Source organism: Talpa occidentalis, unplaced genomic scaffold, assembly GCF_014898055.3.
Source record: "Talpa occidentalis isolate TD23 unplaced genomic scaffold, MPIMG_talOcc4v2.1 talOcc4.4, whole genome shotgun sequence".
Classification (NCBI taxonomy): Eukaryota; Metazoa; Chordata; class Mammalia; order Eulipotyphla; family Talpidae; genus Talpa; species Talpa occidentalis.
In genome coordinates, this window is record NW_023604295.1 from 141,930,755 (window position 1) to 141,945,049 (window position 14,295).

The following is a 14,295-nucleotide window of genomic DNA, read 5'->3' on the forward strand; positions in this document are numbered from 1 at the left end:
ACATTGGCAATGCTGTAATCGATGAACAGAATCAACAAACACTTCATACATTGTCGCACGAGGTTCATTTCCACTGCTAAAATTAGTGGTTTAGGGAAGGAAAACCAATGTGGAAAAAGTGACATGTGTGACCCACCTAGTGACAGTCTCCCCCTGCGAGGTTGTTCCAGGGCAACCCCAATATGAAATGAGTTGCCTGACTGTGGGTCCTCACCCATGGGCTTCAAGGGACTTATAATAAGACTCAACTGCTGGCACACACAGGAAGGTCAGTAAAGGGTTTATTTACAAAAGAAGGGGAAATGAAGAAATGAATAACTCAGGGAGAAAGGGAGGGAGATAAGTTGGTGAATACGTCCTGTGGGTTCCACTGATCTGGAATCCCAAAGGCACGCCGAGAGCTGGTGAAAAAGCAAGAGCCAAGAGGCCAACAGGACCCTCAAGGCCCACGTGTCTGGTTTTATACCAAACCTTGCTGCTTAACGCCCCCTCCTCAGGTCCCAGCAACCCTCCCTTTGGTCGGTGATGGTGGGATTTGTAGTTCCCAGGGTCTTGATGGTTTTGGTCTGGAGTGGGGTGGGGTCCACAAAACCTGTGTGCAATTTGCTCAGGAGTTCCTTTCCCCCTAACGAGGTGATGCTATTTGATTAGTGTCCTCTAATATGTAAGAGAGGGGCATGCCTTGCTTTGGCTTCCAGAGTGACCATTTCACTATGCAAGCTGACGCGGGAGCGATGCTGTGAGCAAGGTCCTGTGTCTGCAGATTATTTATTCTGAGAATGTTAGTGATGAATGTTACAAATAGGACCTGTGGGAAGAGAACCAGAGAGACTTTTTGCTCCATCAAAGACTCATTCTTTTATTGTTTTATTTTTTTAAAGACATTTATTTATGCATGCAAGAGCTGGGGTACAGGCCAGAGGTGTGAGGCTGGGGGTGAGAGGATTCACCAGAGACGGAGTGGGGAGCAGAACAGACAGACTGACTGAAATACACTGCTGAGGGAAGCAGCAGGCGAGACAGGAGAGGTCTCCTGCGCCATGTGGGTCAGCTCCCTGGACAGGGATCGAACTCATGCTGTAGTGGCTGCTGATGGCTTGATAGTGCTGACACTTAACCCCTTGCTCCACCAGGGAGGCCCAAAGACTCATTCTTTTATAAAAGATAGTCTTAGATTTCATAGTTGTGATATAGCCCAAAATCTGTTAAGTCATCTGCCAATATGTGATTGATTTGAATAAGCGCCACTGAAGGAGCAGAGGCCTGGACTTGTCAGTGGGTTGGTGCTAGACTTTAGTGGTGGGTGCAGTGGCAGTGAGGCCTGAGCCCATAGGAGGTGTGATAATGTACTCCCGAAATTTGCAGAGTACTGTACACCTATGGCAAATCAATAAAATTTAATATTAAGAAAGTTCACTATGGCCATGATGAAATCTGTACATACAGTCTGCGCCACTTTTTATATGCAGATATTAGAAAGTGAAAATAGCGAGTAACTTTAAAATAAATTATACTTCAGTATTCAATGTGCTCTATTTTTTTTCAAGCAAAATTAATTTTGAGAAGTATGTTAGTTCATTTATTATTGGAAAAGACCTTACTAGCTTATTCAAGCAAGAAAATTACCCCAAAAGCTTGCAAGATTTATAATGCTTGGGAAAAAAAAAAAAAGCAATTCAAAACCTAATGAGACATTTTAGGCCTCATTTACATCTCTAACCTGACCCATTTTCTGCAAGACGTTTTTTGTTGGTAATTTACATACTAAAAGCTAGTTATTTATCCATCCCTAACCAAAAAGTTGATGAGATTACTAATACCACAGTGAAGTTAACATTACCCTAACAGCTAAATACAGTCATTTCTGGAAGGTTGACGGTTGAATCATTTATTCAGCTATAATCTCCATTGCACGCTGCAGAGACCTACCTTCTGGGGGATGACACTAAGGGACAGTAAGGCTGGCAGATCTCCTGCCCATGCTCACCATGGTGGCAGGAATCTTTCCTGGGGTGCAGGCGTTGGAGATGAAGCCCATTCTAGGTCTCTGTAGGTACACGCAGGGATTGAGCCAGGGAAAGAATGTCATGAGAATCAGTCTCTAAAACCAGTTCCTTTAGCCTGTGGGTTTGAACACTACCAAGCTTTGTATGTGTTTGGGACTTAATACTTGTGTTGATATAGCTATATTTTATACAAATGTTAAGCTACCGGTATTTTGAGGTAAAAAACCTGCAATGAAGTACAAAGTTACAAAGCAATAGATTGCATTTTCCTCAGGGTGAAAAAAAAAAATATATATGTATATTTGCATGATATATATATATATATATATATATATATATATATTTACATGATGAAAATATGCATCCTTAAATATATACTTAAAAATGTATATTTTAAAGACTATATTATTCAAATGTATTTCTATTTTCTATTTTATGTATTTGTTATTATTTATGTGATGTACATATATACATGAAGCATCACCATCTATTGATAACTATTTCTTTGATAATTACTCTTATTAAGCACTGATTTTTTGTTCCTTGGCTAATGTTCATAACATAAGCAGCTATAAAATATGAACTGTTGGTAGATCAATAATTTCATTGCACATCATTTGGGCCCATGTTGAGAGCTGCATTCCAAGACCTTCAAGACTGTCCTCGGATATAATTTGCCTGCCTCCTACTACGAACACCCTCTCTAAGTGGCATAATCTTCTAAATGGCATCAGAATCCACCCAAATCCCAGTATGGAGAAGTACATCTGTGTGGCTCCTTTCCAGAGAGTTCTTATCCAGCCAGCCTTGCAGTGCCTTTCTAAGTTCTGCTCCTTGTAGGGAGTGTTCAACCTGAGATTCATTTATTCACCTTCACTTTCCTGTCTGGACTAGTCCAGCATGTCATTGGGATCCAGTCAGTCTGGTGTCAAAGGTCTGGAATGCTCTCCTGCCAGTGGCTTGGGAAGACGCAGTGTCTCTGGGCACTCCATGGTCACATGTGGCTCTGTTCCTCCCCTATGACAGTTTAGTTTGCTCAATAATGAGATTCAGATCATGCTTGTGTTTGGGAACTCCCTCAGCTTCTCGTATTCTTCCTGGTGGAAGAATTCTTCCACCACAAGTGGTAGATTTACAAGAGGATACGCAATTGATTATGAACAGAGAGGGCATGCTTTGGTCAATGTCATTAATAAAGCTCACCTGCAATGTAAGTCACCATTCACCAAAGCTCACAGGATGCCATATTAAGAATTGGTTTTTTGTGTCCTGCTTGGAGAACAGAAGTTTCTAGGACCATTATGTTACTGGGGTGCCACTAAAAGGTAAAGAAACCCCAGGAGTAGGTAAGGAACTGCCCAGCACAAGTAGGTTGCCTTGTGCACTCTCTGGAAATACTAATATAATACATCATTTTATCTAAGAAGATTCTTTGCATAATGTTGAATTTCTTTTCCCTGCTACCATTATCCATAATACATAATGTTATAAGGTGAAGAGGCTAGATACAGGTATCCCTCACTTTTCAAAAGTCAGGTTATACCATGCTTTTATGAAAGAGCTAAATTAACAACTGTTTTCACACCTGAAAGAAATCAGAAGAGGATTTTTGCACTTAGACTCAAGTGGAAAGCAAGACTAGCTTCAGGGACTGTTTTACGCCAGATGCTATAGAGACAGCAGCGCCCCAGCCCTGAGGGCCCCTCCAGGGTTCTTCTTGGCCCAGTGCACAGGCTGTGTTCATCCCACACGCCTGCTCGTGTGGCTTTAGGTGGGGTGTGCTATTTGGTATGATGTGCTAGGTTACCTTTTAGATCTGGAAACATTCAAAACTTTTTCCAACTAAATGCTTCTTCACTTTGCTCCATTTTGAAAGTTTTGTTTGATAGGAACGTTTCACAGTCTTGCTGTGTTTTCGAATAGAAAAGGAAACCATTCTGCCTCAAAGCATGAGCACACTGGACTTGAATATCCTTGAATAACTTGAATATCCTACAAAAGTTCAATTCAATGCCCAGAAGTTCAGAATCAGAGTCTGGAAGGACGTCCTACTTAATTGTAGCCCACTATAAGCGTCCAGTGATTTATTTTTCAGTGAATATTGTGCACAGTTATATCAAATTTAACTATTCCTTTTCTCCAGGAAACAAAAAAAAAAAAGACTTTAAAATTCATGTAATTATAAGTGTGTGTAACATAACAATTACCAATAGAAACTGAGTTTATAGATGTGGATTGTTCATGAGCAGTCATAGTGATTTATGGGCCACTGCATAAGGAATGTCCGTCTCTCTCCAGGCCAAGCAAGAGTGTTTCTTAAGAAGAGCTGCTTCCTAAGACGGCGAAGTGGCCACAGCTCTCCTTGCTGGTGGAGCCAAAGGGCACCGGACCCTGAGTTGGTTGGCAGCTGGACTATCTGGACAGGAGCGGTCTCCCGGGAAGACACAGCAAAGGTAAGTGTCCGTCGGTGGCCAGCGACGTTAATAGCCCTGACTTCTGGAAAGACTTGTTTACTGATTTCCTAGTCAATTCTGTCCTTCTCTCAGACATCATCTCTAAGAAACTGTCAAATATCTACCTTCTCTCTTTACACTTCTTTTCTGCTCCAGCCTATAGCCATCGTGCGTGTGGGCATAAATGATGTTTTGCTTTCTAGGTCTTTGTGCTTAAGTGTGCTACAAACGCAGCTCATTCGTGAAAGAGAGACGAGGAAGAGGGAGAGGGAGAGAGAGAAAGAAAAAGAAACAGAAAGAGAGGAAGGAAGGAAAGCAGAACGGAAAGAGGGAAGAGAAGAGAGAAAGAAAAGGAGAAATCAGGCTATTTTAAGACTTTAATCCGCCCATCATTTTCTTGTAACATCAGTTAGCAATACCCATTATCAAAGGTCCAGCTGCCAGGAGTCTTTGAAATCCAGTAATTATTTATGAGAATTTTATATAGAAGAAGTAGAAATCATAAAATAGCTTTGGCTCATCAAGGGGAAAGATAAATGTTGCCAGAAAAAAAAAAAATCTGAACAATGTGAATGAAAATCTGTTTCTGCTAGTGGGATCATTCAGTAGAAATCAGAGATATTAGCTGGGTTCATAAGATTCCACTCATCTACATAAAAGCAAACTTATTTTTTAGAAGGTATGATATAAGGATCCGATTTTTACTGTTAGAATATTGCTGGGCATGGTAATTATGTATATATCGTAAAGTAAAAGTTTTATAAAGTAAAAGTTTTATAAAGCTGCAGTTTTCCTTTTTTTAAACCATGGTTATTTAAAGTTTTTGACTTGGGTTTTCTCAGTTGTTCTAAACATAATTACAACTTTATTAACCACAATATCGGCAAGAATTGTAAAAGTCGAAAAGCATAAAAATGTACTATGTGCCGCACCATATACCCTATTTTAAGGTCACTATTTTTAGAGAAAAACTCGACTGGCATATGATACAGGCAAAGATGGAAGGCAGGAGTTCGTTCTGTAGAACGTCTAAATGTCACAGGTGTTATTGGAATGCAAATGTACTTTTCTATACATTTCATAGGTATTATATATAGCTAGAGTTCTACACCATATTTTTGCACTTTATTTTCTGACTTTATCACCTATTACCTTTTCCCAAATTATTGGAAACTAAAAATATCCATATGAAATTAAAGATAGCGCGAGTTTAGTTCTCTGCTGTCTTATAGGCTGTGTATCATTTTCCATATCACTGGTGCGTTGAGCTGAGCTAAGTACCCCGATGTGGACTCTGGTTTCTCAACAGGGGATAGATTTTATTTTGGAAATAAGTAATTTGACAGTCTAATTAGTTGAAAAGGAACTGATGATAAAAATGAGTAATAAAATTATAAGAAAGTTATATTCTTTGAAAGTAGAATTGAAAGTTAGAAAACATCTAATTAATGAAGGGTTCATTTTAATTGCTGTTTTATCCATAAAATCAAAGCCTTGGCATTCTTTCATTGACAAAACTCATCATTCAGTTTTACAGAAATTAAGTAAAATGAAGCCGTTCTTTTCAGAGCAAAGTGTGAGTTAGTACATTTTTAGTTAAGTGCCTTATATAAAATGTATTGAAAATAAAACCTGGCACTTATGCCATTCTGCATTACTTAAATCTGTCTTGGATGTAGAGTTTATATTATATATACTAGAGTCATTTCATTTTTAAAAAAAAACTGGATACTACCATGACCGATGCCATTAACTTGTCCCCATTATTTTGTTTTTCTTTCAGAAATCTTAATATCTGCAACAGATTTAACTTCTAGTTCAGATATTAATAGATACCTTTAAGAGAAAATTAAAAAAAAGGTGTTTTTCGGTTAAATTGTTTATCATTGAACTAATTAATATGTAAGATAAGGTTAAATTTAAACAATATCCTTATTTGCTTAAAATATGTTACCTTAGTGGGTAAAATATGACATCTTTTAGTGAGAATAACACATAGCTCTTGAAAGTCATGAATATCCAAACTATGTTCTGCTGCATAATATTACCACAGAAACACTTATAATCAAATGTGTATTTTTATGAAAACACTAATTCATAAACATGGTGGATTCAGTTCTTTATGATTGTGTTTTTGGACTTAGCAACTTGAGTAATACTCATTGGAAAAGCTTGCAGTATAATCTTGAAGAACTAAAACAACTCTTAAAAGAATACAAATACATGGGGCAGAAACACTTTACTATGAAAGAGCAGAGCACCCCCACCCCCAGTAATTTGTTTGTTTATTTGTTTGCTTGTTTGTTTTCTGGACCTGGGATTTGCTGGGCTGGAGACAGACGTAGTACATTTCAGAATCTGCCTTTCTGGGTGCTTGAGAAATAGATTCCAAATGTGACCTGAGTTGTTCAAGTGACATCAGTGACTCTATTCTTCTATTATCATTTAAATTCCAGTTCATGTTTTGACAACCCTCTTTAGTGGAAAGCATACTGAACACCAAACTGCACCTCTTGAATCTTCATTCTTAAGCATAGGTGCATTATTCTACAAGTAATGTTTCCATAATATGTAGTGTCACTAAGGAGAATGAAAATCTCACTTGGGATCTGCCACTGTAATAATTTTCAGCTATAGGCTATAATTAATCTGAATAATGGCAACAAAAGACACTTAACAAAAGTAATTTTAGTCTTTAGTTAAAGAAGTTAAATGAAAGCCGCGTTCTTCCACTTAACAAATATTTATGTGCTAGAAATGTGTTGTTAGGTGTTGGGGATCACAAAGTTTTACATCTACCCTGTGCTGTCATTCCAAGGTGTTTTGAATGATGTGAACAATAAAGCACAACATTTTACGTGAGCTTATATGTGACAGTCGAGGTTCGTTGTCATGGGTGGGGGCGGGGACAGGACACACAGAAGAACTAATATTTGAGTAGCCTGGAAGCTTGAGTCAGCCATGGGAGAAGAAAGAGTATTTTAGGCAGCAGAGAGGTTATGGTCAGTTCTTGGGATGAGGCTTTGCCTGGGGCATCACTTGTGGGAGTAAAAGAAGCCATTGTGTCTGGAGCACAGAGAGCAGAGAATAGAAAGAGATTGTCCAGGCACAAGGCATGAAGGACGTGTCACGCAAGGCTTGTAGGCTCCACCAAAGAAATTTGATCTTCATTCTAAATGCAATGAGAAGCCACTGGAAATGTATGCAGGGAGTGACGAGGTCAGATTGCTATTAAAAATCATCACTCTAATTGACATGTGGAGAATAGGGAAGACGTGGGAAGGAGAGCATATGGGAAGGCCAGTTTGGAAGATTTTAACAGATCAGGAAACAGGAAAGGATTAAGGTATAGGGATCTGAAGAGAGGAAGGAGACAAGTACACGGAGTTCACATCTGGAGAAGAAAGAATGAACTGAAGGGGCTAGAGATCAGAGAAGTGCCAAACTCTCATGCTTCTTTCTGCGGAAACATGATGGTGTTTTCAGTTTCATTAGGTAGGAGAAAAACATGGACAGTGGGACATCCTGGAGGTCAAGGGGAATATCTCCACTAAGTGTCAGAAGATCTGGAAGAGAAGGGTTATGTAGCATCCCCTGAATTAAACAAGCATATCACTGGCAGCTTTTGCAGCACAGTTTTGATAGAATGGGGTAAAATCCAGATTTAAGAAATTTGCTCTGTAACTGATAGAGGAAGAAATAGATCAATAAATGCAGACCATTCTTTTTTTAATTTGGGGGTGCTGAGGTGGAGTAGAGGAACAGGCCCACTAAGAATATGAATATCTAGAAAATAAGAGGACAGATCATGCCACCTGATGTTGTCAGGGCTTGGCTGGGGACAGCCAGTTGCCAAAATCTCCAAGTAAGGAAAGGTCATATCCAGATAGCAGTTGACAGCAAAGCAAAGAAGTGAAGAGAGGCGTAACCAGTTTACAAAGAATAGCTTTCCTCCAGAAGGATAAGGACATGATGGACATTACAGAGTTTGGAGCAGAAAGCAGAGCTCTGATCTTTCATAAACAGCGCTACCCTGTCTGTGTCCATATTTTTTGTCCATGTTGCATGGCTTGAGAGGAAGCATAAAAGTCTGCAGTGAGATTACCTGCTCCATCCATCCTATAGCAATTCCTGAGTCTTCACGAGATCCAGGTCCCTCACCAACTCCCCTTGGCCAATACAGAAATGTCCCAAGAAACTCTTTGAGCACAGCAGTCCCTGGGGTTGAAATGTGGCTCTGTCACTTTGGCCCCTCTCTTGCCAGGGATGGCCGGGCATGTTAACGAACAGCTCTGCACTTCTAATTCCTCACCTGTAAAATTGGGACAAATATAAGTTCCAGTGTGGAATTTGCAAAGATGGATGGAAGTCATGCATGTGAAACTAGGTTGATAGTTCTTGTAAGTAGAAACTAGTGGAATGAACAGTATTATTATTATCAGTCATGTAGTTCATATGCTCATATTTAAGTTTAAATAATAATAATAAAAAAAATCTTCATGAAGTAAACCATGCTGTCCATGACATCAGACATTCTGAAACCACATTCCAAACTATTCTGAAATCAGGGTAGTTTTATTCTTTTTCTTACTATCACATTCATCCAGCCCCAAATGCAAATACACTAATCTCTGTTCAACTTGTAGATAGCATTCAGGTAACCTCATCTAATTAACCTTGCATCCTCAGCTCTAAAACATAATTTGAATCAAAGTAGATGTTTAAACTTAATATTTACAGATACATTTATCAAATAAATTTTATTTTTTTTCAAATAAATTTTAATATTAACTTAAAATGGTACAAATGGAGAACTTGTGATAGGTTACCAAAAGATACTGTTTATTCTCTGGAAGCATAGAGTAAATGCTTCTAGGCATAGAAAGACATAGAAAGTAGGAGAGAGACAGCCTCTTAGTCTAGACTGAGTGAGAAAAGTGAGGATTATTTTCTTCTTCCCTTCTAAGTGTTATTTTCTGGTGCAGTTGGCTAGGAGAATAGATAATTATGAGTTACAATAATCAGTCTTAGAAATGATGAAAGTTCTAACATCTCTGCCTCTAGCCTGCTGAGCAGAGGTCTTAATCTGGCAACATTTCAAATATGATAAAAAGATGTTTGAGTAACATTTGGCAAAGGTTTATAAAACATTAAGTCCCACAGAAACATATTTAAAAGACCTAGTGTTTCAAAGTTTAATAATTGGATTATTATTTACATGAATCACTTTTTAAGATATCATGCCCAACAGGAAGCCAGCCATGGAGCAAACCCTCAGTCTTTTAAAATTAGAATTAAATTAAACAATATCTGGTGGCTTACATATAATGTAGGTAACACTGGTGTTCATCTGATGGAATGGAACATCATCAGCTACAAAGAGGTGTAATTAGCTTATTCTTTCACTGTGCCTTCATGGCAATTAAAAAATTAACAGAAATGAAACTCCTAAGTCTGAAAAGAGTGGGTTCAACTTAACATTTTATGTTATTGACCAGTTTGTCTTAAGAGAATAAGATAAAGAACTTATAGAAGAGGGGGTTTTCCCCAATGAAACCCAGATTCCACATGAGTAGTTAGTCTCCTAGTCTTCTGTTAGGACAGCCAGGGGACAGCTAGCTCTCAGCTGAGCACTTCTCCCCTGGAAAATCTGTGGGTGGTTTATGTGGCCTATCCAGCTAGTCACCAGTTACCAACTATGGTGCCCTATTTTCATATTGTAAAAATAATGGTACTGAGCAAGCGGACTGAGAAAAAACATGGCTATTAAGTGACAGTGTTGAGGTCTGAATTCTATCGGATACCAAAACCAGTATTCTGATCACTGACGTGTGAAGCCTGGATTCATCCTTGGCTGGTCGAGAGAGCCCTGCAACATTAACCTATTCATTGCAAGTTCTTAACCTATTTGTTCTGATCTTGACATAACACAGATAAGGCAGTTAAGAATTTAAGACCAAGGAATGAACAAATGATTTATGATGTCTTAGAAAATGCAGCAGAACTGCTAGAACAAATTTTGTCAAAATTTGTCATTTTCTTTTGAGAGTTTTGAGACAGACAAAGCAGGAGTCAGGATTTTAAGCTAATATAAAAAAGCTTCTATCATAGTAAACTTGTGAGCAAGGTGGAGAAAGGGGAGGTAGATGATAGGACAGAGGTGTAATACTGGTGCTGAGATTATGTATTGTCACATAATTATATGGATGGGAGAAGGTTGTAGATATGATTGTGTAAATTACAGGTTTTTAAGTGGAATGTAAATGTCTGAAACATTGTGTGAAATTTCTGTTGAAAATATTTTAGAAAATATTTTGAATGAATAACATTTTTAAAAAATAACTTTACAGCACAGACGAAGTTTTAATCACAAGACCACATTCCTAAACAAATAAGAAATTGGATTCAGTTCTGCTCTGAATCCAATTTCTTAATTGTTGAGGAATATAGTCTTGCGATAATCCATAGTCCTGAGTAGATCTTTTGTAAAATATGAGACTCCTCATTGTTCATCTCTTACATTGGGATCAATTATTTGTGGTTTGAACATTCAGTGAAAAATAGATTTCTCATCTTATAGACAGCATCAGTACAAGAATAGTCTTCCTCTAGAGAAAATCTTTCCATGGTTGGAGTGAGTTCCTTCATTACCTTAACTGGTGATGAAATGAAACAGAACAAAAAAATCAAATTAAACCTAGTAGGGCTAATACATTCAAAGTGTATTATTTTATAAGTGAAAATGATTTTTAAATAGTGAATGTGGCATTTCAAAATAAGTTCAGCTCATTTTTAATTTCTTCATATTGAACAGCATATAGAAATGTAAATGTCAGTGGACACTATAGAAGCTTAAACTTGGTGAAATAATAATCCCTTTGGGTTAGCAGCTTATTATGAAAGATACAAGTCAAAGAAAAGGCAGAACAAACAGAGATATCAATATGTTTTCCTCAAGTTTAGAATTATTATTTATTTTGGAAGTTTGAGTCAATTTCATTATTCTGTCTCCTTGGTAATCAATTTATTGTTTAGGGCTCTCTCGATTAAACTCTGTCACTTCAGGGAAAGTTCAAGAGAATAGTGCATTATTGATATCACAGAAACAGTTGTTACTAATCAATACATTTTGAACCACATACAGGGGATATCTTTAAGGACGTAATTCATCAAAAACAAGCTTACTGGGGCTCTTCATGTGATTTTCATTGATTTTCTCTTTGCAAGAAGACATGGTAGATATTCTATGTGTGACATGAGAGATATATTCAAAATAAGTCAGTTGCTCAAAATATGCTCAGAGAAAAATCAGGCATCAGGATTCTAAAAGATTAATGAAATTGAATTTAAGTTTATTATTCTCACATTTTAATATCCTGTGCAGAAAATGTAACTGAATGACTTACAATTTTTAAAAAGATTACACATAAGGCATACCAGAGCTAGGTGTGAACTCCATTTTTTATTTACTGTGTGAAATAGAGGTAGAAATTACTTTTATTCTGCTTTCTTACTGCCAATAGGTAACTTTCTTTTCAATTTAAAACTTAGTATAAATATACATTGCTTGATACTTACTGTATGTGCACTACATATTGGTCTGTTAAAGCAAATTTTAAAAAGAACTATTAACATTCACATTGTGGGTAATCCTGAACTGACCCTAGTGTACAGCAAGTAATTGAGTGATAAAGTGGAAATAATAACCATGTAATCTTGCCAAATCTGTCTCCTCATATATGATGTTAACATAAAAATCAAGATAACATATTCTTTTCAATACAAAGAATTTGAAATGAGGGCTAAAGGAAAGTAAGGTATCTTACATTATTTTACAAGCTGGAATATGACTGCTCACCAGAGATAAGAAGAAGGAAGTGATCTAAAAATGAGGTGAAATCCAGATTTCTGAAATCTGAGTTCTGAAATCCAGCATATTTTAGGTCACAGTCTGTATTTTAACCCCAATAACTACATAATAGCTGATTATTCAATACCAAAATATTTAACATTTTCCTCACTATTCCATTCCATGAGCGAGAACTTGAATTATTCTGTTTGTCCACACATGAAGCATATATCTGTGTGTGCGTGTGTGTATGTGTGTAACCTTTATTTTCAAGACAGTTCATAATAGGGCCTATTCCATAATCAAGATCTAATTGTCTTCACAAGAGCCTCATAGTCAAGATCTAAATTGTCTTCACAAGAACCTCATGGTCTAGTACACAATCCAACCCAATTCTCCCATCTCCAATTAGATTAATTCCTCTTTTGGATTAAAAGCTATCTTTTGGAGCTTCCGTGTAAGCATTCAATATTTAATAATAAAAGAAGATCTTGGTTGTGAAAGTTGCAAATAGTCTTGCTGAGATATAACTCACATATCATAAAAATCACCTTTTTAAAGTATACAATACTATAATTTGTAGTATATTCATGAAGTTGTGTAACTATTAGCCCTAATTTAACATTATCCATATCACTTCCACCCCCATGCTCTGTACTCAGTAGCAGTGACATTTATTTCTCCTCTCTTCTAGACCCTGGCAATTGTAAATGGACTTTCTATCTCTATGAGTTAAATTGCCTATTCTGTAGGGTTCATATAAACAGAGTCAGGTAATAAGTGGACTTTTGTGATTGGCTTCTTTCATTGAGCAAAATGATTTCTGGGTTCTTTCATGTTTTAGCACATATCTGCCTTCATTCCTTTTTATGGCAAAATAATACTCCACAGTATGACTGACTATGTGTTTTGATCATCGTATGAAGACTTTGTTCATAAGATGATAGACTTTTAGATTATTTATTCTTTTAGGAGATTGTGAATAATGCTACTATAAACATATGTACAAGTTTTTATGTTAACATGTTTTCCTTTCTCTTAGACACATACCTAAGAGTAACTCGTTTTTAACAATTTGAAAAGCTGCCAAATGGTTTTCTGAACAGTTTCCATTTTACTATTTACCAGCAATGTTCAAGGCTTCCAGTTCCTCCACATTCTCAGCCATACTTGTTATTGTCTGTCTTGTCTGTTGTAGCCATTCTAATAGATATGAAGTGGTATCATAGATTTATTCTGATTTGCATTCCCCTAATGACCATTAATATTGAAAAGCTTGTCATGTACTTCCTGGCCAGTTACGTATATTCTTTTAAGAAGAGTATGTTTAAATTCTTTGCCCAAATTCTAGTAGGATTTTTGTCTATTGTTGAGTTGTAAGAGTTCTTTATATGTGCTGGATAAAATTCCACTACCAGGTATGCAGTTTGTGAATATTTTTTTCTTATTCTGTGGGTGTCTTCATTTTTTGATGGGAAAACATTTTTTTTTAATTTTGAGAGAGTTCAACTGATCTATTTTTTGTCTCTTGGCTTTTGATACCATGTCTAAGAAACCATTATCTAACTCAAAATCAAGCACATTTTCTCCTGTTTTCTTCTAAGAGATTTATAGTTTTAACTTTTACCTTTATAGCTACAGTCAATTTTGAGTTAGTGTTATGTATGGTCTGAGGTAAGGGACTAACTTGATTCTTTAAAGATATTTTAGTGAAAAATTTTCACTCATCCTTATTTTAAAATTATTTTCCATTATCATATTCCTTCATCAAGTAAACATATATTATGGATGTGCAGAGACAAAAAGAAAACTGACCAACACTTGTTTAATTCACATATTTATTACAAATCATCTCTCTTCTCATTTACAATATTAGCCAGACTGATACATTGCTCATACCATGATCAACAGAGTATTTTGTTGCCTCAGATTCCCAAAAAAACCAAGGGTACTTCAACTTAGAAATTTTATCCGTTTTCCTTAAACT

The 14,295-nt window shown here is 36.8% G+C and overlaps 1 protein-coding gene across 4 annotated transcripts in view; it reads left to right on the forward strand.

Moving 5' to 3' along the window:
• TENM3 (teneurin transmembrane protein 3) overlaps positions 1-14,295 on the forward strand; it is a 2,290,771-nt gene that overhangs the window by 1,138,251 nt on the left and 1,138,225 nt on the right. For all 4 annotated transcript variants that reach the window (XM_054701057.1, XM_054701061.1, XM_054701058.1 and 1 more), the window contains one exon: positions 4,305-4,459. The gene's annotated coding sequence lies outside the window, so the exon portion shown is untranslated. The remainder of the gene's footprint in view (positions 1-4,304; positions 4,460-14,295) is intronic.